This window comes from Gymnodraco acuticeps, unplaced genomic scaffold, assembly GCF_902827175.1.
Source record: "Gymnodraco acuticeps unplaced genomic scaffold, fGymAcu1.1, whole genome shotgun sequence".
NCBI lineage: Eukaryota > Metazoa > Chordata > Actinopteri > Perciformes > Bathydraconidae > Gymnodraco > Gymnodraco acuticeps.
This window is the reverse complement of record NW_022990145.1, coordinates 545,322-572,593: the sequence shown is the minus strand read 5'-3', so window position 1 is coordinate 572,593 and position 27,272 is coordinate 545,322. Positions and strand designations below refer to the sequence as shown.

The window sequence follows — 27,272 nt, the reverse complement described above, 5'->3', positions numbered from 1 at the left end:
TAGAGAAAACTGTTAGGCCAAGAACTGTCACTTCTTCTTGCAGCCTACTTGAAATAAGAGCTGTCACACAAATGCTTACAGAGCAATGTCAGGACAAAATGAAAGAAACAATCATTTGAGGAAGGTTTTGCAAGATTGAAAATAAATCAAATAATAAAGCATTCTTAAAGACATGCTTTAATGTATTTACTGAGGCAAACATTTTGGTTTGGATGATCTACCAAGAAAATCGTTATTGTTTGTCAGTAAGGACACTACTCTAAATCTGACCCTGTATCCTGACACCCTAAAACTGTCCGTCTCCTATTTCAGCCCACCTTTCTTATCATCTCTGTGTCTCTTTCTTACAGAGCTGCTTATGGCCCTGCAGAAAGCCTCACTATGCGTCCATGAGATCCTGAGGGTAAAAAGCCTGTCTCTCCTCCTCTTCCTCCCACACTGCCCACATTCCAACCCACCAAGATGTGTCTGAAGTAGGACGGTAGAAAGTAGAGTGAGCAGGAAATGCTAAGCAGAGCCTCTTATTCATTTGACCAGCAAACATCAGCATCCATTTCACTACCACAACGGAAATGCTACCTATTAGCACAGTGGGGATGGGTGGTAGTGATGATGTTGGTGGGGGGGGGGGGGCTGACAGTGCTGATGCTGTTTCAGGAAAAGCAATGAGACTTTGTTCCAAAAGCTGCAGATACATCTAAACACACACACACACACACACACACACACACACACACACACACACACACACACACACACACACACACACACACACACACACACACACACACACACACACACACACACACTGCCTCCCCCCTTTCCCGCTACTTCCTCCCTTTCCCCAGTCTCTCGTCACATCCTCACCATTGAGACGACACTTGGGCCATCCTCTTTCAAGTTGTCATGCTAGCATGAGAGCTCATCATCCCCCTAACCCCCCCCCAAACCAAAACCCAACACACACTCGTACACTACCGTGCATGCAGGTATCTACAATCCATGCTCTATAAATGCACAAATGCCGTCTTGTCTGCACATCGCCTTTTACCACATTACGTGTGTCAGATATATCTGGGGAATATTACTCATGCTCAAACACACCCACTAGCTAACAAAAGCCATGTACCCGAAGCAAAGGAAGAAGGAGGTGGGGTGGGAATGGCAAGGGATGCAGGACAAAATAAGCACCAATCTCAGCCTTCCTCTTACCTTCCAGGAGGAAACAGCTCACCTGGATGCCTCTGAAGAGCAGAGAGAAAACATTCAGGCCAACCTCTTTCCTGCAAACCAGCTCAAAACATCTCCCTCCCTCACTCTCTCTCCCTTCCCTCTCTTCCGCTCCCTTCGCAAGCTGGAAATGATCAGATTGTACTATAAGCAGAGGGGGGAGTGAAATCTGAGCGGTGCAGGGTATTAGGAGTCTGCGTTGTCTCTCGCTGACAGCCCTGAGAGATGGTGAGCCTGAAGCTCATATGGGACTAAGGGGGGAGGATGGGGGGATGGACAGTAAGAAATGGATGCGATGCAGCAGATGGGGGAAAACGTGTGTCTGTGAGGACATTCTGAAACCCTAGAGGACCCCTGTTCAGCGGACATGGTACAGCCCAGAGGAGCAGCAGCTAGCAGCTGAGCTACGCTGAGGAAGAGGAGCTGGACTGTTTACGTCTGCCTCACTGGGCTGCAGCACCTCAGCATTACATATTCATGTAGGATGCCAAAACAAGAAGATCGACTAAAAAAGGAGAACAGATGGACATTTTCATTACATCCTCATTGCTGTATCCTCTATCCTTTTTTTATTAGTAAAAATGTGTTTTTCCAAAATATGCAAGAGAGAGGAGGAACGCCCCCTTAACAACATGACCTATTAACTGCTTGATAATATGAACTTGGACCGTTGGTTCGAGTAGTTTCTAAATCAATTGTACCCAACCACTTTACTCACAGCCATATGCAACCTTTGACAAACTGACAATAGCAGAAGTCCTTTGAACTATAATCTTTACCAGCACAAGTAATGTCTGTTTCATGTTCTGAATGGTTACTTGTGGCAATTAGTTCTTATACTCTTTGACGAGTACTGTACATACATTGCAGGATCCATTGTGTTGGACCAATAAAAACTCTTCAATACTGTACCAGCTTACCAGAAACGATGACCTTCAGAGTATTAACTTCTTGATCTGGTCCCGCAAATGGGTTCTAGGTCCCTGGACATGTTCCTGCAGAGCAGACTGTCAAATAGCAGTCTCCTCATCATCTGTATCTGGAGTAATGCCTTGTATTTTATCAGTCAAAAGTTTTTCAAAACATATGCAGGAGAGAGGAGGAATTACTGTGCAACACCCCCTTTACAACATGACCTTTGAACTCCAGAATAAATGTCTTATACCTGTAAACTCTGATTCATAGCAAATCAAATGTGGGACATAAAAGATAAAAGTAAGACCAGATCATACATTTCACTGCGCCTGCCTGCCATCCTAAAGTAGAAACATAATCCACCAAATGTTCTGTCACATGAAACCAACAGTGTCAAAGGTTATATTATGTTTCAGCTTAAGAAACGTAAAGGGCACACAACCACAGCTTCTTCGGACTTTTTTTTAAATTCTATCTTTATAAAGCTGTATTTGAGAATGGTGTGTACGTACTCTTTATCAGGGTTATCTTAGTAAAAGTAATAATCAGTGATTGTATAAACTACCTGTAGTGTGTCTCTAGTTGGTTGCTTTCTTTAGTGCCAAGTTGTCCTGTGTGAACACAGTCTTTTTATTTCCAGCGGGTAGCGTTCTCTGGAATTGCACACAGCTGCTGCACCCTCAGTGAAAGTGACGACTGCATCTGTTGGTTAGCTGGCTAGCTAACAAAACATTAATGTTAGTGGTAGCAAATCATTACAGTTTGCTCAATAATCCAATTAAATGTATGGTGGTTCCTTTTCTACATAGTACGTTTGATAGTAAAACAGCAACATGTATACCTTTTCATTTGTATAGCTCTGTGTTCACCAGAGCATCTGCAATCACGACTGTTCCTACAACTTTTGTAACGTAGCCAAAATGGCAATGGTTTAGTATGAAAGCATTCCACACTTAACTTTTACAACGTTATGAACACACCATCTTGGTATGGTGCATTTAGCCACACTTCCCTTTGGGAGATACTTGTGCTCCCAAAATAGCATGTGTAAAACACGTGCAAATTCACACACAGCACTTTTCTTGTATCATAGAGTAAGTTGAACAAACTTGGAACTGGAAAGGAGAGAAAAGACTGGATCCATTAGGGCCTACGTCTACAAACAGCGTCCATTTAAAATATATTCCAATGAGAACCGAGCGCATGCCTTTGGAAGAGTACACCATGTCTTTGTTCCGCTCAGAGTTGAAAATATTTAAACATTTGGAAAAGCGCAGGTGAAGTCACTGTAGAAATGGGATGAAAGGCTAGTTTTTGGCCGTGTCTGTCAGACGGAACAAGGACCAGGAACACCAAGCAGATGGACCGGATGGATTTTGCTGCCGGTGAGTGTGTGACTTTTATCGTCCTCCTCCCGCGCTGTATCCATGTTAGTCATTCATATAACAGCAGTGATACGTTATTGAAATATCGTTGTCATAGAAACAATAAAAAAACGCTGGGAGCGACCGCTACCCAGCGCATTGCCAGGCCCTTACACATGACCTGAAATATCATGGATGTGCAGCTCCACCCACAACACAAGCATGCATTCTGTTCACCAGGGACCTCTGCAGTGCTGCTGGACTGCAGACAGAGGACACGAGTGTCATTCTTAAGGTTTTCATGTCTCTTAACAAACACCCCGTGAAGACTGGCATATATATAAAAACAAATATGTGAAAATATTACCTCAAAAGCACCATAACAAAGATAGAGACTGAAAAAATGATGATCATTTCAAGTAGGGATGTTAGAGTAGTACAGAAGCAGGTTCCTCTGTTCATCAGTCCTCAGAGAGGAGACGCTGATGCATGTCACGCTCCGTCACGCTAAAAAATACTAATCATCCGACAGAGGAGACACTTCCTTTGTTCACATTCTCACTCACTGCCCGCTTCTTCCTAGCTCCCTCTTTCTCTCCGTCATAGATGACCTTGACTGACAGGCTTTCTGCCAAAGGATCCTCACCGTGTCTATTGTGATGCAGCGAGGACAGAAGGTGTGACATCTATGATAAAATAGCTTGGAGTGGATCTAAACTGGAGACAGCCGACAGTAATCAGTTAAAACCGTACACCAACTGAGGAGTAGATTATTTGCATTTTAAAAGGATTCAACCCTGTAAACAAACAGACAGACACACACACACACACACACACACACACACACACACACACACACACACACACACACACACACACACACACACACACACACACACACACACACACACGTGCAAGCGAGGTGTAGAATAGTGAGGGGGGGAAAAAAAGCCTGTAGGTCATTCATTATTTAGTGCTGCACACTCTCAACTCTGGTCCGGAAGCAGATGAAACACACACACACACACACACACACACACACACACACACACACACACACACACACACACACACACACACACACACACACACACACACACACACACACACACACACACACACACACACTCATATGCGGGTCAATGGGGTGACTGGGGGGTCCATCAGGGGGTAAGAGAGGAGGCAGCACACAGAGACAGGATGTGATGAGCAGAGTGATCAGATTGGGAGATTAAAGTACAGAATTGTTTTTCCTCATTTGAAGAAAAATGAAACTCAACACCTGTGTCATTCAGGACAAACTGCCACTATAAACAGGGGTGCACATAACTGGTACGCAGGTACGCATGCGCGGCAAACGAAATGCGTAACGTCACTTGTGTCACAAAGCGCCTTTGCGTACCGACGGACTTGTGAAGCTTTTACAGAAGGCGCTTAGATCACCGGACGACAGAGTCGGTCGCCGTGTGCACAGGCGGGGCTGCTGTTAACGGCGCCGACGTTCGCGACACAGAGGGCTTCATCCCTTGTGGGGGCCACCAGTACTAAACACTGTCTCCTGCTACTCATCTGAGTAACACACTAACAAATGTATGTGCACCCCTGACTATGAACAATGTTTTCTTCACACACCTACTCACAGACACACTGCAGTCGATACATTTGATGTATAAGGGGGCTCACACTTTAAAGTGATGCATAGATTATGGCACAGACGGATGGAAACCCCTGTCAACGGTTTGGTCTTGTTCCCTCAGTTACATTTAAAGAACATGTTATAGCTGATGCATATTCTTTAGCCACAGTTTAGAGGGGAACAGTATAGATCAGGGGTATTCAACTAAAATTCAACGAGGTCCAGTTAGAGAAAATCTCCCCATGCAAAGGTCCGGAACTTCAAAATGTCTAACTTGCTTCATGAATTAGTGTGATATATATATTGAAGTAGCTGTAGCTTTATCAACGTCTGCATGTAATCAACAACTGACTGCCAATCAAATAAAGAAAGTACAATTCAAAAACAACAACATTTATTGTCAATGAACATTGAACTCTACAGATATATAGTAAATACTGTGGATATGTGTAATGTTCCTCTCGGGCTGCATTTAAAAATAAAATAGGTCCTGCCAGGAGTTTAGATCTGGGCTGAAATGGTGTCAGGGCCATTCTCATACACACACATGCAGGTGCTCATTGGTTAGCCTCGGTTAGCCTCGGTTAGCCTGCGCTGGAACGATATTTAGTTTTAATGATGTTTTTTGATCCTGGTGGACTGATCATATCGGGCTCTGAGACTGCTTATTTTTTGTGACCTCAGTTCTGACTTGAGAGGGAATGTTTGGTCAAACACTTTGTGTTTTGTTTCATAGTGGTGTTTTGGCACTTTTAATGAGCACCACGGTCTCTGAACAAATGAGACACACTGGCTCTGTGCTCCCAGTGGGCAGGATGAACATGAATGAGTCAGCAACGCACCGGGGCCCAGAAAAAAAAAAAGTTTTTTAATATTGTTTTTTTGGGGCCCCAATGGCATTGATTGGTTTACGATGTCTTCAAAGTAACCAAGCAGCCTAAACTAATTTGTAATTTGTCTGTCCAATGACCTTACTCCCTTTCATGTCATGTGAACCGTTTAATCAACCTGTACTGTACTGTAGCTAGCAGCAGCAAGTTCGGTAGCATTATAAAAAATGTAATAGCTTGCATTTATAATGTACAGCAAACCAAAGCACAAGAGCAGCGCTCAAAAGAGAAAGGACAAGAGAGAACAAGGAGATGTAACAGCTAAACTGACAAAATTAGACCGTTATTTTGTCATACATCGTCCTCGAAATCGAGCGTTAACGTTAGCAATGTTGACGTGCAGCGGCAGCCGGAGCCGGAGGCTAACGATAGCTCACCTGCCTCACCACCATCATTGCCAAGTAGCTCTACAAGTGAAGCTGTATCCATGGCCGTGGCTGTGCAACCTTCTTCTCCAGACAGCTAGGAGGAGAGGCTGGATGTGGCTGTGCCCGGCGGTGGTCCAACAGTTCCCCCAAGGGCCCCAACCAATAGGGGACTCTATGGCGCTATTGAGACCCCCGACGCCAAGATCAAAAGCTATATTATAGCAATCGGTCTATAATCGGACAAACATCAAGGAAACAGGTGTAATCCTCTTCTTAGTTCGCTGTGCCGTTGTCAGGCTGTGGTGGTCTGAGGCCAGGGCAGGCTGTTGTTGATAGCCTATACATGTGGCGCTTCTGAGTGGTTGAGTATGTCCGTGCGTGTGTGAGCGCATCAGCGTGCGCTTATGTTTGGGGCGATGGGGGGGGGGGGCACAAAACAATATTTGCACCGGGGCCAATCACAACCTTGTTACGCCACTGGCCATGTGTAATTATTTGTCTCTCCCTGTCTGCCGCCAACACGCCTGTTCACACTCCTCTCCGCTTCTCTCTGCCGCTCTGTCGTCGCTTCTTCTGTGTTTCTCTCCCTGTATCGCTCACTGGTCTCTTTCGGCCCCTGTCGGTAGCGCTTAAAATAGAATCGCCCCGTCAAAATTGACAGCTGATGATGTTCAGGTGTATATCAGTATGTAGTGTCTCTACTTTAAAGAGTCCTCTCCTGCTGATGTTCAGGTGTATATCAGTATGTAGTGTCTCTACTTTAAAGAGTCCTCTCCTGCTGATGTTCAGGTGTATATCAGTATGTAGTGTCTCTACTTTAAAGAGTCCTCTCCTGCTGATGTTCAGGTGTATATCAGTATGTAGTGTCTCTACTTTAAAGAGTCCTCTCCTGCTGATGTTCAGGTGTATATCAGTGTGTAGTGTCTCTACTTTAAAGAGTCCTCTCCTGCTGATGTCCAGGTGTATATCAGTATGGAGTGTCTCTACTTTAAAGAGTCCTCTCCTGCTGATATTCAGGTGTATATCAGTATGTAGTGTCTCTACGTTAAAGAGTCCTCTCCTGCTGATGTTCAGGTCAGGGTTTCCGTTAGCCGGTAATTACCGGTTTTTAGCTGGTAAAATGTATTAAAAACCGGTAAATTCAAAACCTGCCGGTCAAAATGTCTGGTAATAATTAGGGATGCTCCGATAGATCGGCCACCGGTCATTATCGGCCGATATTCACTCTTAATAGTTTGATCGGTGCTCTCTATAAAGCCCGATCAGGAGAGCTGGATCTGATCGATATGGACATAAACGCGAGTGAAGTATAACCGACCCGAGAGAGAGATCAGATCAGCTGCTGAGTCTGACCGAGACACGCAGCTCTGCATAATCACCTGAAGCCCCGCCCACTGTTTAGCTGCATGAGAAACTGACGGGCTGTCAGGAGAGAGAGGGAGGGAGAGAGGAAAAGAGAGGATCCGTTTCTCCCGTGTTATTATTCAAAGTTAATGTAAACTTTTGAATAATGTACTTCATCTACTACAAGTAGTTTGTTTGAATGTAATAATTATGTTGTTTGTTGTTGGTGGAATCATTTATTGAAAAATGAATCTGAATTTTTTCGATCTGTTACGATTATAGACTGAAGCAATATAAAAATGAGCCCCGTGAACTGAGTTTTAAACATCAGCATATCTGCTCATAGTCCGGTAATTACCTGCTAACGGAAACTCTGCAACATAACTCTTATTATTATTATTGAAACATGACCGGTAAGTTTCAAATTTATCCGGTAAAATAAATTCTGCCCGGACATTTGACTGGCGAGAAAAAATCCTAGCGGAAACCCTGGTTCAGGTGTATATCAGTATGTAGTGTCTCTACTTTAAAGAGTCCTCTCCTGCTGATGTTCAGGTGTATATCAGTATGTAGTGTCTCTACTTTAAAGAGTCCTCTCCTGCTGATGTTCAGGTGTATATCAGTATGTAGTGTCTCTACTTTAAAGAGTCCTCTCCTGCTGATGTTCAGGTGTATATCAGTATGTAGTGTCTCTACTTTAAAGAGTCCTCTCCTGCTGATGTTCAGGTGTATATCAGTATGTAGTAGTGTCTCTACTGTGACTTGTCTCCATGCTTTAATGTTCAAAAATCTCTTTATTTTTCTCCCTCTGTCTGAAACCAGAGCCCAGTCTGCTCTGATTGGTTAGCTGGCCGGCTCTGTTGTGCTTGGTCAACTGCTTAGAGATGTCCCTTTGCACATATATGCAGCTATGTGTTGGTCTCTTTAACCCCATCCATTAACTGAGGCTCGCTGACCTGCAGGCCTGAAACCTGAAGAGTGGAGGATGGTGACAGACGTGTCCATTGTAATCCAAATATGAAAGGGAATAAAAGGAAGACGTTTCTCTTTGCTTAAATTCTGAGCATTTAATTTCTTTCAACTAACACCTGTAGAGTAAATATGAATTAAGCCAGCTTATGGCTAGCTCCTACAGTGAAGAATTGATCTCTGAAATTGACAGCACCATGATTACCAAGTGCGTCCCATATTCCCAACATGTCCTGGTTTGATTGAGGCATTCTGATCTTTGATGCATGTCTTCTCTCTCCACCATATCTACACACACTTCTAATGTAGGGGGAAATGCCAACCCCCCTGTGCTAATTGTGCCGAAATGAAAAAGCTAAACAACTGAAAGTAGAGGGTAAGGAAGAGGCGAGCGAATCAATGCATAACATTTCTACCCATTTGAAATAGAATGCATATGATCAAATGTATGGAACACGTCCTTTGCAATAACATCACATTATTCCACACACACTTCTGACTGTTATATTTCATCAGCGTTAGCAATGTTAGTTTAACTTTAACACCAAAAGTGTTTGATTGAACAGGCTCAAAGTCAGAGAGTGTGTGCAAACAGTGAGAGGTGACAGAGCGCACACACACACCGACCCTGACATGTTGTCTCATTACCCAGCAGCCAGCAGGGCAGCCGTCATATTGATTCAACCACCACACACACATTCCACAGGAATCTGCTCCTTGATGGTTGCTAACCCAGACTTCAGATCAGCGGACATGAAGACTTTTCTTCTGAGCTGAGCACTGTGGCTCTGACCTGAAATCTGATACTGTTAAAGTGATGTCTAAAGGTCCTGACGCAGTAAGCGGATTATCTGCAGTTGTTCAACTTGGAGACGTCCGCCATGTTTGTGCAATGTGTCCCACACTGTTGCCATTTATCAGCGTATTCTTCATACTTGGCGGCAGAGCTTTCGGTAAAATAAATCCCTCTGATTGGCTGTTAAGCTTGGGAAAAACAATGCACCGGAAGAGAAACCGAGGTGAGGAATAAATCGACTTAAGTCAAAAGGGCACACGTGAAGACTTCCATTTTGCATTTTATTTCATAAAAAATTCAAATAATATTTTATTTTCTTCACTGCTTGCCTGTCTGAATGATGCTAAGAGGTAAGTAGGGATGGTTTAAAGGTGGGGTAGGTAATTCACTTCAGAAACACTTTTTGTTATATTCCATGGAATGCTCTTAACATCCCGATAGCAATGAATATATGAAATGCTTTGACAATAAATACATTAAAAAAATCTCATCTGTGGAAGCCGCTGTAAAAAGCACGACCAATCATCTGAGCCAGCCCAGCTAAAGTAACTGGATGGCCTACCTGCCTGTCAGCCTTTCATCTGGGCACAAGCTTATCTCGTGCCCTCATTGGTCATGTGCGCGTTCGTGTGTGTTGGAGGAGGGGCTCTGTGAGGAAGTCTGAAGGAAGGGGCAGATTTTTTCGGCTGCGTACTTTCAAATTCTAGCGCACTCGAGCTGGTTTCTCCATTCCTACCAGTTTAAATGGTTAGCAAACCTTCTTTTTTACGTTTTGTAAAGTTGGCTGATTCTTTACGCTGAGTTTAAGTGAGCCTTTTAGGTCAATATGTGGGCAACGTGAAGCCAAACAACAGGCAGCTCCGTCAAAACGAGTTAGTAGGTGACATCATGAAGGTACTATACCGTTGTTTGGTGTTTAAGATGCCTGGCATATTATGTGCCCATATAATTCACCATTGTGTTGGTTTGTTTACATCCCTGATGCAAAATTAATCATTTTTCTGCAGCAACACTGCTGTTGTTACTGATTCTGCTTTGTTTGACTTGTGAAGCATAAAGGACTAAATTAGCATTATGCTGTGATGACGATACATCCTTGACAAAGTAGAACAAATGTATATAAACGAATAAACAATTCTGTTTGTGCTATGCTTGGTAATCATTTGACTTTGTGTGTAACTGAGAGAATTCAACTGATTCACTTGCTGTAAAGCTTTCATCTCTGCCATTTCACATCCTTACATTTTTTTGAAGGAGTTTCATATAAAATCATCCACATAGAATCAAACATTTTACATGTTTTCACTTTCAATTAAGTGTATTTTGTTCTTCATTTTTACACCAGTGACATATATCAATGCAGACACTATATACTACAATTGTTTCACTTTTAAATGACACATTCACTCTGCCTTACCAAAAACCCTGCCGGTTCGCTGCACGTCACACAGTGTGAAATAAGTTTCATAAAGTCTTGGTGGGAATATTTCCAAGAGTGTGCAATATTGGCGCTGAGGGTGTCAGATTGTGTGACAACAAGCCACTGAACTGTGGAGCTGAGATGCAAATAAGAAAGAGAAGATGGAGCAACAGCTCTCTCCACCGTCACGCTGTGATAAATAATATAAAACATGTATGAGGGCCGGGGCTTATTTCAAATGTAGAGTCTGAACATGGCAGCCAATTTAGCAAATTGAGCTTTAAATACATGTGCGTCATATTTGGATTCATTGGTGTGTTTTCGGACAGAATGTTGACAGATATCTTTGTGTGTCATCTAGGACGACTGTTTTCAGATTAAGATTCAGATTGATAACCTTCGCCTAGAATGTCACAGTATGTCCTTCTCTATCAAATGTATTTTGCCAGACAACTAATTATATGCATTTTTAATATTGACAAAGTATATTGTACAGCATCAGGCAAAGGAAATGCTCCCTTCAATCTCCCTGTTTTGTCAAAGTAATCTGTTGCGGATATTTTTCTCCAAAATCTACAATCACACCATTAACATCCCCAACATTTGCATTTCCATTCTTGCATAATTTGCATGAAAGATATCAAACTGGCCTCTTCCTGCAGAAAAACCCTCCCTGACTGTCATTAGAGCCGCTGCTGAGAACAATGGGCACATGGTGAAATTCAGACTAAACTTTACAACATTTAAAAATAATTCTGACCTAGTTATCCCAATAGTATTATACTGTCAAATCTTCTCCTCTGTATTTCATGTCGATTCAAGGTGATGCTGAACTACAGGACACATTGAGTGAACTGTCCTGCAAAGGTGATGCAGACAAATACAATGTGGGGTATTCCTTTAGAATGATCTATTCATATTAAAATATCTAAATCCCTCTAAAAACATACATTACAGCCCCAATTAGCTCATCTCAATCTCCTATCATTTAAATTAATTTTCATGTATCAAAAAGTGTTTTGGATACTGATAAAGTTTTGATATCATCTTTATTTAAAATAACAAAACAGTTTGGCTGATCTGTGTCATGCACGATACCAAGACAATGGCACTGGCTGAGCTCAAATGAACCTGTGCTTTTCCTGCTATCACATCAAAATGTCTGCAGTAGAAAGTGCCAGTGTCTTATAGCAGAGGGGTTATGTGGCACTGGTGGACATCTCCGCAGAGGTCTAACCAGCAAGAGTTGACTACAGAAAACGCTTAATCAGGATTTTGTTCAGTCATAAATGATCATCATGTGTTACTTACAGGTGGAGGTGCAAACCTCCTTTTTTAAATTATAAAATGAGACACATGGCACTGAGGTTTGTGTTTTTGCACGAAAAGAGACAATATTGTTTAGTGGTAAGCGTGCAGTTTGAGTTCTGTGAGACGATAACGGAGCGTCCACACAGCAGCGTGCGTTGACGCTTGGAGGTGGGCGTATCTGAAGCTTGGGGATTTTTTGCGACCAACAACCAATCACATGAATCTCCCGCCCCCGACATACAAAGCAATAGCAATGTTAAAACGAAGTAAACTGGATATAAAATCCCCAAACAGGCGAAAACCTACCAGTTTCACCCACTGTCTCTGCCACCTCCCTCCATGCCTCGCTCCTCCGGTTTGTATCCCGGTAGATGAACAGAGACTGATCATACAGCACCGGGTGATTCACTACCGCTATAATGAGTTTTCCCTCCATTTTTTTGAATATGAGGAAATGACCTGCGTAGTCTCTCCCAGCATACACGCGGTTTGATTGGCTAGCGCTTGTACTGGCAGATTTGCATAAACGGGATTTCCTTGGCTGACGCCTCCGTCGAGGCGTCAAAAGTTGAACATTGCTCAACTTTTGACGCCAGCTACGCCAGCAACGCTCCACGTCACTTCCCAAAATGCAGTTCGGCTAAAAGTGACGTCACCCCATTCACACAAGTGAATGGGCAGAAGCGTTGGAAGCTTCAACGCACGCCGCTGTGTGGACGGGCCGTTACAACAGGTAGAAAAGTTCTTAATAACATGATAGATGCCAAAGTACAGTCGTACTTGGAGAGCAAGATAATAACCTGAAAAGCTCAATGGCATAACCATCAGGTCAACGTTCACCACACCCAGTGAGTATGTGCAGCAGACTACATGCATTCAGCAGCTCTTTGTAGGAAACCATTTAAGTAGCTTATAAGAAAGATAATATTGCAATCTGGTAATCGCACAAATGCAATACAAAACAATACACAAACTCAACCAACTTAAATGTTGTGGTGAAAAAAGTATATACACAATACTGTAATAATGTGATTCATAAGACAAATCAAATAGAAACAGATATCATTGGAATCAGATGTAGTCACATGAACAGCAGCTGCGTACACAGGATGGATGCTGGTGGTGTATTCAACAAGGTCAGACACAAAGTGCAGGAGTGGCTGTATATATCATGACAGGAGACCCCGGACTGGAAGTGTCCAGAGTGAGATCAGAGAGGAGGGGTCCGGCTCAGGGTCTTCACACTCAGAGGTCCATCCTGCTGCCTGCATGCTATCAAGATTCTAGATTCTATAAGGCTTTATCGTCAAATACACAATAGCATAGTTCAGGCTCCACCTACAGATCGCAGACATCTTTTCAAGACAAATGGAGTTTGCCTGAACAAGTCAGGAGTGAAATTGTTTATCTCTAACATATTCAACTGCCTGCGTCATCAATCTGTTCCCTCTGCCAAGGACAAGCGGCAAGAGGAATCAAAACAGGAGAAAGACACAACACATCGTGCAGAAAACCCTGAAGAATTATCACTGCACCCGCCTGAGGAATGTTCTAATTATGGGAGACACATGGAGGAGTCTCCACTGCCCGTCACCCCCCCCCCCCCTGTCAACGCCTTTGAGGATACTCCGTTCACCCTTTCACCCTCGCCCACCCTCCTGGAGATCGCTGAACACACAAAGGAGATACAGAGGGTTGGCACCGATTCCTTCCTGGAGTTCAAAGACCAAACGAAGGCGATACGCAGGGCTGGCACCATGTCCTTTACCCCCGCTCCTCAACGACGCCCACCAAAATCACCGCAGAGACGCGCACCATCTCCCCCGTCTTCATCACCGTGCCTACGTCAACCACCTCCCCCCCCTGGCAGCATGTCCTCTACCCCCGCACCATGTCCCACGTCTCCATCACCGTGCCTACGTCAACCACCTCCCCTCCCTTCAAGAAAGCATCTGCAGTCTCCGAAGCCTGATAAGGATGTGTGTGTACAAAACGCAACAAACTCTTACTGATATGTGATGGGTCCAGGCTCAAGGGCGTATGGCACTCTCAACTCTTTCCAGGACATGTCGGGGCCCTGCCTGCCAGTAGCTTTGCCGATATCTGTGTTGATAGGTAATAGATTAAGAGCGGTGAATCATCTTAGAAACAGGAAGTGCTCAAACGTTTGTGTGAGTTTATCTAATTTAGCAGTGATTCCATGTCAGCCACAGCTTGTTACAAAAAACATGACTGATAGTGTATCTAACAAACTTAAACTAGCTTTATTAAATGTCAGGTCTTTGGCAGGAAAAACATTTTTAATCAATGATTTTATCACTGAGCACAATCTCGATTTTATGTTTTTAACAGAAACTTGGATTGAACAAAATAACAGTGCAGCTGTTCTTATCGAATCAACCCCTCCCAACTTTAGTTTTATGAGTCAGGAAAGAATGCATAAGAAAGGGGGTGGAGTTGCTATTTTGTTCAATGATTCCCTTCAATGCAGGAAGACATCGTATGGAAACTTTGATTCTTTTGAATATGTGGCCCTTCAGCTGAAATGCTCCTCTCGAGCTCTGTTCCTAAATATCTATAGACCACCCAAATACTGTGCAAGCTTTTTTGATGACTTTACTGAACTGCTGTCTATAGTGTGTATTGACTTTGACCGTCTAGTCATTGTTGGTGATTTTAACATCCATGTTGACAACCGGATACAAGCGGCCGAGATGGGTTTTCTCCGCAGGGTGGCTGGTGTCTCCCTTAGGGATAAGGTGAGAAGTTCGGTCATCAGGGAGGGACTCGGAGTTGAGCCGCTCCTCCTTCGCGTCGAAAGGAGCCAGTTGAGGTGGTTCGGGCACCTAGTTAGGATGCCACCTGGGCGCCTCCCTAGGGAGGTGTTCCAGGCACGTCCAGCTGGGAAGAGACCAAGGGGTAGACCTAGGACCAGGTGGAGGGATTATATCTCTTCGCTGGCCTGGGAGCGCCTTGGGATCCCCCAGTCAGAGCTGGTTGATGTCGCCAGGGAAAAGAAAGTTTGGGGCTCTCTGCTGGAACTGCTACCCCCGCGACCCGACCACGGATAAGCGGGAGAAGATGGATGGATGGATGGATGTTGACAACCCCCAGGACAGAGGGGCAAAATAACTGTTTTGTGTTCTTGATAGCTATGGACTGACTCAGCATGTGACGGAGCCCACGCACAATAAGGGGCACACTCTGGACTTAATTATCTCAAAGGGTCTGAATATCTCTAAGGTTGTGGTGACTGATGTTGCACTCTCTGACCATTCCTGTGTGTTCTTTGAGAGCTCTATTTCTGTTCACAAAAATGTTCAAAAAGAGGTAACCACAAAGCGATATTTAACTGAAAATACTAGGGAAATGTTTACTCAGAATTTTTCTTCCACACTTGCCCCTGCTAACATCTCAGTAAATGAGCTAGATCATTTTAATTCAAAAATTAAAAATGTTATAGATGCCATTGCTCCAACTAAGGTAAAGGAAGTGTCTGGCAAGAAAATATCTCCATGGAGAAAGGCCATGACCATGAAAACAGAAAAAAGAGAATGTCGAAAAGCTGAACGCAGGTGGCGAAAAACAAAACTCCAGGTTCACTTTGAAATCTATAAAGAGAGACTTGGCCTTTATAATTTGGAATTGAAAAACGCACGACAATCGTTCTTCTCTGACATCATTACCAAAAACAAAAACAACGCACGTGCCTTGTTTGCTACCGTCGACAGACTAACTAACCCCCCAGTGTCAGTAGCCTCTGAATTTCTATCCACCAGGGCGTGCAATGATTTTGCCTCCTTTTTCACTGACAAAATTCAGAAAATCAGACAAGCAGTCAGTGCCTCTGCATCAGGAACAGCAAATGTGTTGTCTCTGTGTACACTTAACATCAATTCAGACATCATGACACAATTCCATCAGATTAATGATAACAACCTAGAGGACATTATACAACTTCTGACATCCTCCTCCTGCTGCCTTGATATTATTCCAACAGGATTCTTCAAAGATGTTTTGCCTTGCATGGCCTCAGATCTACTTCATATAGTAAACAAATCTCTTCCACAGGCCCTGAAAACTGCAGTCATTAAACCGCTCTTAAAAAAGAATAATCTAGATGCTTCAGTAATGAACAATCACAGGCCCATATCAAACCTCCTGTTTTTCAACAGTTGAGTAATTTCTTGCATTTAAATAACTGTTTGGATGTGTTCCAGTCAGGCTTTCGTCCAAACCACAGCCCTGAGACTGCTCTTGTAAGGTATTTAATGACATCCACTTAAACACAGACAGTGGCAGAACTTCAGTGTTAGTATTATTAGATCTCAGTGCTGCGTTTGACACTGTTGACCACAACATATTACTAGACCGACTGGAAAACTGGGTGGGACTTTCGGAAACAGTTCTAAATTGGTTTGAATCCTACTTAAAGGACAGAAACAACTTTGTTTCTATAGGTAAATACACATCTGAGTTGACAAATATGACATGTGGGGTTCCTCAAGGCTCCATCTTGGGGCCTCTTCTCTTTAACATCTACATGCTACCACTGGCTCAGATAATGAAGAACAACAAAATAAGTTACCATAGCTATGCAGATGACACACAAATGTACGTAACAATTTCACCAGGAGACTATGCTCCAATTCAAACACTGAGTAAGTGCATTGAACAAATCAATGACTGGATGTGTCAGAACTTTCTCCAATTAAACAAAGATAAAACTGAGGTAATGGTTTTTGGAGCCAAGGCAGAACGTTTAAAAGTTAGCGCTGAGCTTCAGTCTGCAATGTTCAAAACAACAGATAAAGCCAGAAATCTAGGTGTAGTCATGGACTCTGACCTGAGTTTCAACAGTCACATTAAAACAGTTACTAAATCAGCCTACTATCACCTAAAGAATATATCTAGGATTAAAAGACTAATGTCACAGCAGGATTTGGAAAAACTTGTCCATGCTTTTATCTTCAGTAGACTCGACTACTGCAATGGTGTCTTCACAGGTCTCACTAAAAAATCTATTAGAAAGCTGCAGCTGATTCAGAACGCCGCTGCTCGAGTCCTCACTAACACTAAGAAAGTGGATCACATCACTCCTGTTCTGAAGTCTTTACACTGGCTTCCTGTGTGTCAAAGAATAGATTTCAAAATACTGCTGCTGGTTTATAAAGCACTGAATGGTTTAGGCCCAAAATACATTTCTGACCTCCTGCTAAATGATGAACCATCCAGATCTCTCAGGTCTTCAGGGACTGGTCAGCTTTCTGTCCCCAGAGTCAGAAACTAAACATGGAGAAGCAGCGTTCAGTTATTATGCTCCAAATATCTGGAACAAACTCCCAGAAACCTGCAGGTCCGCTGCAACTCTGACTACTTTTAAATCCAGGCTGAAGACTTTTCTTTTTGTCGCTGCTTTTAATTGAACTATTCATATCTTAGACTGCACTGTAACTTTTATCCATGTATTTTTTCTTTTAATGTTTCTTTTATTAACTTTTCTTTTTAATGACTGATTTTAAATGCCATTTTCTTAATGTCTTTCATTTTTTGTAAAGCACTTTGAATTGCCTTGTGTTGAAAAGTGCTATATAAATAAACTTGCCTTGCCTTGCCTTACAGTGCAAGATAACAAGTATTTGAGACATCAAAATGAATTAAATATACTGCAAGAAGAAATACACAAATGAAATAGTGTGAGAACAATATTAGGCTGCATGGGCACAGAAACACATTCCATCCGGTTCTTTGAAGAGTGTGTTACAAAGCGACAGATAATACAGGAGGACGTTTCGGCACTGCTGCTGACCTTGAGTAGTTTTTCTCAATACAAGCTGGCCAACACACAGCTAGCTGGAACATACCTCTCTGAGAAAAGTGCCAATGGCATGAAGGACAAAGAGGAATGAAGGAACGGCAGATCCACTTCCTGCTGGCTGTGAAGGAGAGGAGGGTGACCTCAAGAGATGAAGCCCCCAGCTGCTGCACCTCCAGCTGTTTATAGGCTTCTGTGTCAAATGTTCAGTGATGTACTCACACCGTGACTGGCCTACATCTCTGTTTCTGCGGCCCATATATTACAGGTAAACATACTAAATGAATATTCTTTATGGTTTATATTGAGGGTACTTTAAGTCTTCTTTATTTTAAATACATTATTAAACTTACATAGCATTTGTAAACTAATACTGTTTCTACATTCTTGATATGAAATGTCATGGTTTCTTCTTTTCTAAGGTTACATTGTTACAAACACTTCAGTAAAAATCATCTTATTGTTATTTGTTTTTCTCTGCATTGCATTTGATTTGGAGGTAATCACAATCAGAAACGGGTTTATTGCCAGGTAGGTTCACACCTACGAGGAATTTGACTTGATGTCATGGTGCATACTGTACATAACAGTTTTAAAGGTACACAGATAGTGAACTATATTAAGAACACTGTAATACAAATATAGTAGTGTTACGTGCTCCCCTCCTGTTGGTCTCTCTGTCTCCCTGCTGCACAGACACACCTGGTCCGCCCCTGGCTCCGCCTCCCCCAGGTGTCCTAATTACGTTCAGCTGGGGACTTGAAAAGCAGAAGCTGGAGGAGAAGAGTCTCTTCCCCAATCTCAACGCCGGAGGAGGTTGTTCCTCCTTCTTCTCTGCTTCAGGATCTGTAGATTCCTAGTGTCTGTATCTTATGTACTCTGGAGGAACAGGTAGTCTAGGTTTTCGCGGCTTTGTTTTCTCCCGCAGGGATTTGTTAGGTTTCTGGGTAGCGGAGGGAAGCTCTGGGTCCTACGGCCCGTGGTGTGGCTGGCCCAGGCCCCCTTTGTCCTTTTGTTTGTTTCCTGTCCTCCAGTGCATTGTCATTTGCCAGTTGGCCATGTAAGTACGGATGTATCAATAAATGAACACCGTTAAATGCTGCGTGTTTGCTGTGTTTTCTATGTTGCAGGTCTCCCCAACGAGTCTCTACCATTAAGTAGAGGGCGGGTCGTAACAAGTAGATGGCAATCAAATAAAGCAATAATTGACATCGAAATAGAATGCAAAAAAACTGAAATGTTGACTTGAATTAAATGTATTATGTAAACTGATTTCACATCATTTTGAATAATTACTTCTTTATTTTTAAATAGTATTAGGTTCAACTTAATATTATTGCTTTCAACTAGCCTAATACAGTTATGTGAAATCTGTTGACATAATGCATTTAATTCAAGTCAACGTTTTTAAGGTTTTTAGGGTAGGTTACTGATGAAATGTTTTGACACGTAACTAGTTATTGTAACAGATTACATTTTTTAAAGTAACCCTCCCAACCCATGGATGTATAATAAGAACTGGATACAGCGTGGGAGGCGGGGTCTCGTTCTTTCCTATGAGAGCTGCTCATTGGCGCATGAAGATAAAATGGCCCAACTTTTGAGAGAGCGAAACGTCACAGATTACCCGGCATGCCTGGCTGTCAGAGCAGAAGAACCCGTATGTGCAGTCACAGAGCATGCGCCCCTTATGCCCCGCCCCCGGAGCTCCCACTCTCGGCTCAGTAGAATGAATGGAGACAGAAAATAAATCTAGATTCGGCTTTTAGTGCATTTTACAACTTTAAGGACCGAATGATTATAATAAGGGCTATTAAATAGTTCATACTGGGTAGTTTATTTAGTTTAAAAACAATTATCCGCTGATTTACAGACGTCTCTTTCCCCATGTTAGTCAATGGGGAAAAGTCTTTCTGGGCCCAGTGACGTCACGGACTGATACGGAAGTTGTAGTACCGCCGTTTGGACACAAGGAATATTTTCATCAGAGTCCGGCGCACTTCCTGGGGGCGTGTCCCAACCCTGCTGATGCTGCTCTCCAGAAGAGAGAGGCTCCGTGTTCCTCCATCACTCATTGTTATTCTGCAGAGCTCCACAGAGCCACCACCTCTGGGCCGATCAATACACACACACACACACACACACACACACACACACACACACACACACACACACACACACACACACACACACACACACACACACACCACACAAAACTGCGTATTGGAAAACATTTTGTCTCACAAGCTCAGCGTTGCAATTAATTTAGGGCTAATTCATAAAACAATAGTGCTGCCTGAGGGAAGAGCCTTGGTCATTGTGTTGGTCCGACAGTGTGCTGTTAGCTCTGTGAATAACAACCCGCAGTGTGTGCTGCTGACGAGCCTCACAATGCAGATCAGCAGCATGAAACACAGAGCTGCTGCAGGATGAAAGACATACTATGTTATCACTTAACACACTCCTTCATGCCTTTCAATCAAAAGCATATGGTTCAGTGTGACTTCTAAAACTGGATGGCCTTGACTTGACTTCCTGTCGCCTTCCAGCTTTTCAGTCTAGGAAGATACTTGGCTAAGTAATTTGCTGTGTTGAGAGAAATGCTTGACCTCGCCTTGATTGAGGAAGTCACAAAAGGCATCACTGAAAGGCCGGTGGACTGAGAGAGAAGCAAGAGCTGCTGAGAGTGAGGGATGTGAAGAGTCAGTGTGTGAGGCGCTGATTCTGTGATGACACACTGACAGGAAGTGCAGACAGGAGTAGAGCTCAGCTCGGCCAGCAGATGGCAATGAGTCTTCTTCAGGGGGGGTTCAATGAGCCTTTGAAACTTAGATGCAAGGTTACAAAAGTTCAAGACTGAGAGGACAGACTTCCTTATGGTGGGACATGTATTCTTCTTCTTCCACAAAACAAACAGCAATGAGCATAAAGCCTTAATAAACCAGGGGGAATGCTATCAAGATGCTGAGCAGGTTGCTTTCTTGATCAAAGTGGTACTTGTCCACATCCTGTTTGTTGTGCACTGCCCCTTTGCCTGAGCCCTCAGTATGCTACAAATGAGGTGCTTGTCAGATAATCCAACTGCGTCTAAACCCCCCAACAATGACAACTTTCTACATCTATTGCCCTGGTATGCCATGATGTAGAAGTCTCCATGATGTTGACCAGTTGTTTTCATTATTCACCTTACTGATCCCACAGTTTTTGATGTGTGCAATACCATGAAAGTCTGTAAGGTGATTCTGTACTATATTTTGCAATGTATGAAAACATCAAAAAAGCTGCTTGTCCCTTCACAATTCATTGGATAGCTGGTTTTGATAGCATTGTGAATATATGATAGACTGGTGGTTAGGAATGCATACCTCCTACAATCAAGCGCTGATATATTATTGTGGCACTATGTGGAAACATGTGGACAGTTGTGCACAGGAACAAACAGCAACTATATATTTTGTCATCATTCACTTTCATCCATAAACACACTATTGTGCTCTAATTTCAGATACAAATGATATTAAAGGAGACTTCCTTGCTGTGACCTGACACTAGGGGCCCTTCTCACTTCGGTTAAATGGATTTCTTGCGTCCCTCACTTGCGTCGTTTCCCTGCGTTTAGTCCCTCCCACCAGGGAAGCATGGAGAGACGCAAGGAAACCACAAGAAGCAGGGAAATGAGTTTTAAGAACAATGGGACGTCCTTTCCTCCGGAGCGTCACGTGAAGCGACGTCCGTTTGTGATGACGCTGCACAGCTGATCGTCTGACAGCAGCTCTGTCCCCGTTATTTCCACACACACCCCCGCCTCTGTTAGTACACATTTACTGACACAAACATTTGTATCATCTGTTGTAGACCCAAATACATTAAATAAGAACTAATTCTCCAAAAAGATAAACGCCATTCTTAAAATGTATAGGCTAAACGAAAAAAGCGATCATGAAAATGTTTCCAATAAATTAATAAAATGATTTTTGACCACTTTGTTGTTCAGATATATCACATATGTGTAACTAAATGAAACAGGAATTGAAACAAAACACGGTATAAACTGAGGAGTGACTCCCGAGAGGTTCATGTATTTTCTCCGCTGGGAAACTGCTCTCATGTCAAGAAGCATCAGATCAGTGCATGCGCTGCATCGTCCAATCAGTGAGCGATACACAGTAAGGGGGCGGGGCGAGTATCTGTGGATTTCATCGAAGGATGGTCTGGTGGTTCCTCGGTTATAGCTCCTCCATTATCGCTCCTCGGTCCTCCGGCAGAAATAAGGCCATTGGGACGCTACTCAAGATGGCGCAGGCAAATCAACTTCCGGTGATACCGAGACCGAGGAGCGAGGAAATGATAAATAAGAGAAGTGAGAAGGGCCCATGGTGAACCAGCTGAACAGCCCTTTTAAGAAAGCAACCAAATCCTGGTTAGAAACAGCCCTGTACTTATGTCAAGTTTTTAAAAGTAACATTTTTATAGTATACTTTATATGTCTGTAATCTGTTTCATCCTTTTACCTGACAGTTCTAATCTCTTGGTTTCATAGAAGCCCTTCTTCGGACAACTCTTGCTGAAAAGAATCCTCTATAAACACTTTCATCAGATGTTTCTAGTTAGTAATGGAAGTTGTATCAGTCCCCATTAAATAAGTAAGGGATAATGTGCAGCGAGGCGCTCATTATGGGTAAAAGAACACCCGACAGGCTGATCAGGAGCCCGACGCGAAGGACCAAGTCGCTGCACATTATCCCGCTTATTACAAGGCCACATTCTCAACAAAGTAACGACATGACTCCCAATATTAATTGAAATGCTTTTCTAGATTTAGAAAATGATTTTATTGATTTAAAAAATAGTTGTATGTATTGATTTAAATTGACATGCATCCGCTAAGAAAAGTAGTCCGTTGTTACTGTTTGAACTAACGTAGCAACGGCAGGAACTGCTTCGATAGCGTTTTTGAGGAGCTTTTTGATTACAGATTTGAAAACATCGCTGCTTGCTTTAAAAGTAGCACAATTCATGATGTCAGACCTTGGGAAGTATCTAGATATCCCTGCCCTAATGCTAAAGTAACTGGCAACTGAATATGTTTCGCCGTTTGATATTAATATTGTTTGAAAAGTCGTTAAATCGACCGGACTTGTTTCTGCAGATGTGAGCGTCCTTAACAACGGTCAATAAGTCCTTGACAGCGGTTTGTACTACTGGATTAACAATGTGTCACGTGTTCTGAATCGACCAATCAGAATAGAGTATTTAACTAAGCCATTCAATAAACCACCGATAATAAATGAATCAGTGATAGAGTCATACAGTATATTCAGTGTACTGTGGTTCCTGGTGATAATGTGACCAGAGTCTCATGATCCTCTGGTATGACAAAACATTTCTTGTTCTCTGAGCATTATCTTTTGGGAGGGGGTCTGGCTAACCCCCCCAGAGACCATATCCATGCTGACCCACCCTACTTCTGGCCAGATATACTTATTATGCATTTTAAGTATCCAGAATTGTTCAAATGAGTAGAGTGTAACTTAATCACTGCCGATATCTAACATGTTCTAAGAGCTGTGAGTTTCCCCACCCTTCATTTGAACAGGAAGTTCCGCTCATGTATGGACCCTCTGTGTGGCCGTCAGCCTCTGACTACAGACCATAATACTGCCTAATGTCAGAGTGCTTTATTATTATGGAGGTGGGATGGGTTTCATAACCACAGTTATAGAACATACAAACTCACAGAGACTGAAAAACCAGGTCATGCAAAGAGGCAAAGTGAGCACGTATGATGTCATGTCAAATGTTTGTAGAATGTTAACTTACATTTGAGAGCTATATAGTGTATACATATTATAAACCACTTTCTTCATTTGCAAAGACCCAAAGATCATATTTTAATATGCAAAGGCTTATTTTATAAGAGTGATCATCAGCAGACTCCTCAGGTCACTGAAAGATGTTGAGAGCAGGATCAAAATCTTTGGAATGACAATCGTTTGGGAGACGAGTATCACATGTTATTGAAGTTTAGTAATGAAAGCTTAATGAAACACAGAGAGGCTTCAATAGTAATGTGCTCTACTGTTGCCACCACAGAGGAGCCTGACTGCAGCATGCTCTACTCCTCTGATGTAGAAGTATGGGCATCATATCATAAGCCATCTCTTGATGCCTACACGTGCCAGCATAGCATAGCAGTGTTCATTTGCTGCAAACCATTTTCATTAAGAATTGTGAAAAGGGCTCGTTAGCCTCTTGACCATTGTGCTCACCCTTTCTTGAATTTCTCTTTCTGTTTGTGTTCTGTGGTTTTGGTATATTTGTATTAGGTGTAAGTCTGTGAAATAAATCATCACTGTTGGAAATGAAATATTGAGCATAAAAAAGTAGTGGCGCACGATAATTATCGGCCCGATATTAGGAATTATGACGTCATCCCGATAAACCCGATAAAAGTATTAATAGCCCCGATAATATACAATATATATTTTGGGTAAAAAAAAGGAAAAAATACTGCGGTGTGGGTGGATTGGGATGAGGGGCGCTTGTTTTTCACTCAGCTCCTCCCGTTTTGCCAGTACTGTGGTATTAGTGGTTTAGGAAGAGGGGAGTTCTTCACAAATCCAGCGCTCCCTAACTCATGCCTGGCTGTGACGTAAATGGTGTGCGGCCGTGAAGCCAGGACAGTAAACAAACATGTCGTCGGTAGTATGGGACTATTTCAAAGTTTCAGAGTTAGATAGTTCGCTTGCTATTTGTATTAACAAATGCAATGCAGAAGTTCCACGAGGAGGGAAAAAGGCAACGAGCTATAATACTTCCAACCTGATTAGTCACCTAATGGTCACACCTGATGGTGTGCTAAAAGCGCACGAAGACGCCTGCGCTGCTAAACTAGCGGCGAATCCAAAGCCAGCTGCAAAGGCACCGGGGCTTTTACCTATCGACGAGGCTTTTGAAAAAGGCAAGAAGTTTGCCAGAGACGACCCCAGGGTTAGTTTTGTTCATAGTAGTAATGCTCATGTCATTTGCTCACTACTAGTCTTTTTTTTACCACCAGGTGTGCAAAAACTACAGGTACATTTAATATATATATATATATTATATTATTATCGGTTATCGGTATCGGTCTTGAGAAGCAGGAAGTTATCGGTTTCAAAAAACCAATATCGTGCATCTCTATAAAAAAGTTATATTACCATACAATAACCATTACTGTTGACCGCACTCCAGCTCAAGGTCTAAGAGTTAGTCAGCCAAAGGTCCAGAATCTCAAAAGGGAAACAACAGATGTGAAACAGCCAATAGGGTTGAATAATTGAAATAAATACAAAACCCCTGACCTGATTTCAACAACGGGAAGATCATCTACAAATGGTGCAGGTTCAACTTGCATTGGCTGGTATTATTCAGTCTGTGCTGCTCTGAGGAAGCTGCCTCTCTCAGCTCTCACTGGAGAGGGAATAAGCCTGAATGCTGGGCTGGAAGAAGTAAACTGTTGAATGAAAAAGTGCTTTATCTGCAGTCAGATAAGGGCTGCAGCCCCTGCAGATAGCGGCAGACACTGAGGATGAAAGACACCCTTTGTTGCCAAACCACATTCACAAAGGGAGCCTGTCAACAAAGCAGCTTTTGCCTGGTTTCTGCAGCAGGAAAAAATAGATTGTCATACGGCCGCTCGCTCTTCTGTGGGCTCATTGTGCTGCTGCGTGATGTCGATTCCATATCCGTATGCAACGTATTAAACAGGCAGAGAGAGCTAAGTGAGGCTCAGAGGGGATATGTGTCAGTTAGACACCATTATATTAGTTGGTGTTTCTTCCGTGGTTTCATTTATAAAGCACTTCATATTTGACTTCAAATCCCGAAGTGCTACAAGCAGTGAGCATGAACAGTATAAAAACATTACACAACACGGTAGAATTAATAAAAAGCGATACAAAACAAACAATAAAATACAATTAAAATAAAAGGGTGGTAATAAATAAAAGGTCTAGGGAAAGGCTCTATTGAACAGATGGGTTTTGAGGCCTTTTTTAAAAGCTTCCACGGTCTGTGGGTCCAGGACACAGGTGGAGGGCTTCATCCTCCTAACGATGCCCTCAACCTCTCGCTGAGAGATGTCCGTGAAACAGCGAAGAGGCTGGGTTGTCCCAGGCTGTGGGTCAGCAGTTGGAACTGGAGGTGCAGAGGGGCTAGAGAGGATGGAGCGGATGGTGTCAACTTTGTTAGTGAAGAAGGCGGCGAAGTTGCTACACTGCTTCTCAGTGGAGTTGGAGTGTAGAGGACTTTGGGGTTTGAGGAGGTGGTTTATGGTGGAGAAGAGTTGCTTGGAGGGACCGTGCGTCTCTGAGGGACTGTGCGTAGGCCTTCTGGTGTTCACGATAGGCTAACCGGTGAACAGTGAGTCCTGAGGCCTTGAGCCGCTGCTCAAGGACACGCCCAGCTGTCTTCATTCTCCGCGGCTCGCCGGTGTACCAAGGGGCTGAGCGTGAGAAGGTGACCATCCTGGTTTTGAGGGGGGCGTGCAGATCAAGGAGACTGTTAAGGGACTGGTTGTAATATTCCACTGACTCATTTACAGATGAGAAGTTGGCGGAAGAGAGATGCTGGAGGTCCAGGGTCATGGTGTCCGGGTTGATGCTCCTCAGGTTTACTGAAGCGGATTTGGCCTTTGGGCTTGCTGAGTGGGGACTGGAAAGAGAGCTCCATAGAGATGGTCTTGTGGTCAGATATCATTACACATAGAGTCATCATAGTTTTACCTGTGGTGTTAACAGGGTTTTATCATTTGCAATTATTTAGATTTTGTATGATGAACTTTATTGATCCCAAATAGGGAAAATATATACATCTATAGAGCATAATATGCATACATATATAGAATAAGTTAGAATACACTATAATAGACCAACCTACTACTAAACATTATAAACTAAGGATACTATATACAGTTTATAAGTCTGCAAAGTAGTTTAGTAACAGGGTTTTTTTGTGCAATATACAGGCATATGAAATATACCCTGGTGCAATTCAACTTTCATTATTATACAATCGGCAATTGTTTGTGAAGCTGTCAGAATGAACCAAGCAGCGCTGGCTGTTTGAGAGATAATCAATAGATTCTGTGGCTCTGGAGCATTTTGAAAGAGATTTCCAGTCTGACTGTGTGACAGGAATATTACGCTATTGTTCCCAGTCATGTTTATTGATATTA

At 42.9% G+C, this 27,272-nt stretch overlaps 1 protein-coding gene across 2 annotated transcripts in view; it reads right to left on the bottom strand.

The window, feature by feature from the left end:
• The window catches only part of cdk14 (cyclin-dependent kinase 14), a 241,305-nt gene that overhangs the window by 168,648 nt on the left and 45,385 nt on the right, over positions 1-27,272 (bottom strand). The window contains exon 1 of one of the 2 annotated variants that reach the window (XM_034217207.1): positions 1,213-1,365. The exons of the other annotated variant lie outside the window; for it this stretch is intronic. The gene's annotated coding sequence lies outside the window, so the exon portion shown is untranslated. Of the gene's footprint in view, positions 1-1,212; positions 1,366-27,272 lie in introns of those variants that run through there. 2 annotated transcript variants of the gene reach the window in all.